At 41.2% G+C, this 2902-nt stretch overlaps 1 protein-coding gene across 1 annotated transcript in view; it reads left to right on the top strand.

Moving 5' to 3' along the window:
* me1 (malic enzyme 1, NADP(+)-dependent, cytosolic) overlaps positions 1 to 2902 on the top strand; it is a 112944-nt gene that overhangs the window by 96770 nt on the left and 13272 nt on the right. The gene's annotated exons all lie outside the window — the stretch shown is intronic.

The following is a 2902-nucleotide window of genomic DNA, read 5'->3' as shown; positions in this document are numbered from 1 at the left end:
GGGGGGGCTCATTGTAGCAGCTGAGACCTGGCCCACCATTTGGGGAATGCAGCTTGAGCACATATGGACAAAACAAGCACGCTAAATGAGCTATATGTTTATTTTAAAGCAGATTTTTAATTACGTTGTAACAATTTAACAATTCGACCTCATGACATCCAACCACGGCCCGGCTGTCTTGGAACTTAAATTCAACTAAAAGGTAACAGTGACCAATCAGTGTTGGGCCTACTGTTGAGATGCCTCTCCAAACGCAGAAAACGACACCATAAAACACAAAAAAAGTAATCCACAGCGATCCACAAGAAATGCTCCCCCACATGAGCATTTAGACTCGATTAAACTCCAGAACGGTCTACAGACAGCTGCAGACCACACGGGTGCAAAGTGGGTCTGTTAATAATACATGCTGGAGGATGCCTTTCACACGTGCAAAGTCCATTGCTATGCTGACAATGACAATATCCCCATAGGCCATAACAAAAAGAGGATTTTCCCCAATGGCCACCATTCTAAAAGTCCCCTGTAAAACTGTTGCCAGGACACCTCGAACTACAAAAGAGGTTTGGACTCTTTTTATTCAGAATTTTTAGTCAATGGACTTTTTATATATATATTTTCTTTTTATATATTAGGATTCTCCAATAGAGCTGGTGCATTTGAGACATTATTCATTACATTATTCTGCATGAGGGTCCGACACGACACGGAGACAGCAATATTGACAGGGATACAGTTTTTCCCCAGGCGATGTGTGTGTCTCCTTACCTAATGTAAAAAGTGATTTTTAAGAACATTTGACATAGGGCTGGGCAATATGTCAATATTATGTTGACATTGATATATGAAGCTAGATATCATATCGTAATATCGTGATAGGACATGAGTGTTGTCTTTTCCTGGTTTTAAAGGCTACATTACAGTAAAGGGATTATTATAGCCACATTACTGATGATTATTTATCAAAAATCTCATTGTGTAAATATTTTTTGAAAGCACCTAGTCAACACTACAATATCGCTGCAATATCAATGTGTTTGATCCAATATACTGTGAAATTTGATTTTCTACATATCGCCCAGCTCTTATTTGACATCAAGTATAAGCCAAGCGTAAACACTGTAGAGAAATACTACTGCGCGTATTCAGTGGGTTGCATATCACAGAAGTATTAGAAACTTAGTTGGGCGCCATTTTGGGATCCTGTGCCCAATTAATATAATACACCTATGGCAGAAGTCTGTACTCGTAATACTATCAATGACAATATTTACATGCAGACAGTATAATTTAGGCTATAAAGGCTAAATCTACTTTAGGTTGAATTGGAACTGTTGAACATGACACTGTCATGATACCTCCTTTAAAGTTGATATGTCCAACTTGGTAGAAAACAGCTGCTTATTTACATTATGAGCGGATTTGGAGTAATATTATATGTTTTGGGCATGCGTGATAAATGCCCAAAGTCCAACTTTTACTCTCCTCTTAGATCATAGATCATATCATTATGTACTTAGGTGTAGGCAGGTATTTCTCTCGTCTCATCCTAGAGACCGAGTGCTGTCCAACCAGGCCTTTTTGGTCTCTGAAGTCACTGAACAGACACTGTTGTGGACAAAGGGACGGAACGTGATCTCACCGCCAAATCTCAACACCAGGGATACACCGTGAGAGGTGGAACAAGTTGTTGTTTTGGCAGTCACGTTCAACAAGTCTCAAGTCAACAATTTTCCTGTGCTACCCAGTAATAACAATCCCACTATTCATATGGCAAAAGGTGCATTGTCAGATTTGGCATTCCATTCAGAGGGTTGTCAAGGAAAGACAACAGACTTTCAGGCAGAAAAGGGGGCCAGTGAACACAATGGGCCTCCAAGATGAGCTTTGTTCTCTATAACGCACACACACACACATTGTCAAAAACACTCCCCTGTCTTTATGGCTCAGGCCAAGGACCAAAAAGCTTTTTTCTGCATTGGGAAGATGTTCCTTTTCTTTCTGCAGGACCACAACCACAGATAGTTACTCTGTAGTTTATGGTCAGTGGATGACCATAAATATGCATGTGTAACAGCTCAGCCTTTCTCAGATCTGTGTCAGGAGTCTCTGACCTTTCTGGGCCTGTCATTTAGAAATGAAACCTAGAATTCACTGTCTAACAGACCACATTGTTTTTCATTGTCACCTAAAGCCTTAAAACAAAATCCTCTGTCTTTACTGGGAATACTTGCAGCATGTGGGTTTCAACTTCTGCAGAGGACTACACTCCCAGATCTATCTCTCTGGACTCATGGCCTATCTGTATAGGCAGCTTGGTTCTGCGTGAACTGGTGTGACCTCTCCAGTAGCAAGTTGCACCAGACCATACAGTACCTGAGGGCGCTGCAGTGGCAGTGGGGCAAGGCCACATCTATCCTTGCCTTCCGCCTGTCTCTGTCTCCTAAAGCCCCAAAACAATGAAAGGTTTACAGCTCCCTTCTTGGCTTCATTATTCCTCCTTTTTGCACAAGCTCTCATTGCTGTACGACTGCTCTCAGCTTGATAGAAAACACATTTCTCTCCTTCGCACTGGGCTACCGCTGTGTTGGCAGCAGGTCAGCCGGGCTGTCAGCCTCTGTGTTAGGCAGCACTCGCTCTGTTTCCATCCACACGTTTTCATCCAAATTAAGTGATATTGAATAAAAAATACCTCATGGAAACAATAAAATTCAATGGAATTTCATGAATATCAAAGGAAATACGTTCGGTCTCATCTGATTTTATCTTGATCGACATACGGCTTATGTGATAAACCGTTATTTGCTGATTAAATAATGAATTTTGATTACGTTTTTTTAAGGTCATTTTCAAGAAGTTCTGGTTCATTTCCGCCCAGTTAACCGCTCTGTCTGCACACATG

The sequence above is a fragment of the Etheostoma spectabile genome, chromosome 6, assembly GCF_008692095.1.
Source record: "Etheostoma spectabile isolate EspeVRDwgs_2016 chromosome 6, UIUC_Espe_1.0, whole genome shotgun sequence".
Lineage (NCBI taxonomy): Eukaryota > Metazoa > Chordata > Actinopteri > Perciformes > Percidae > Etheostoma > Etheostoma spectabile.
The sequence above is the reverse complement of the archived record's forward strand: the minus strand, read 5'-3'. Positions and strand labels throughout refer to the sequence as shown.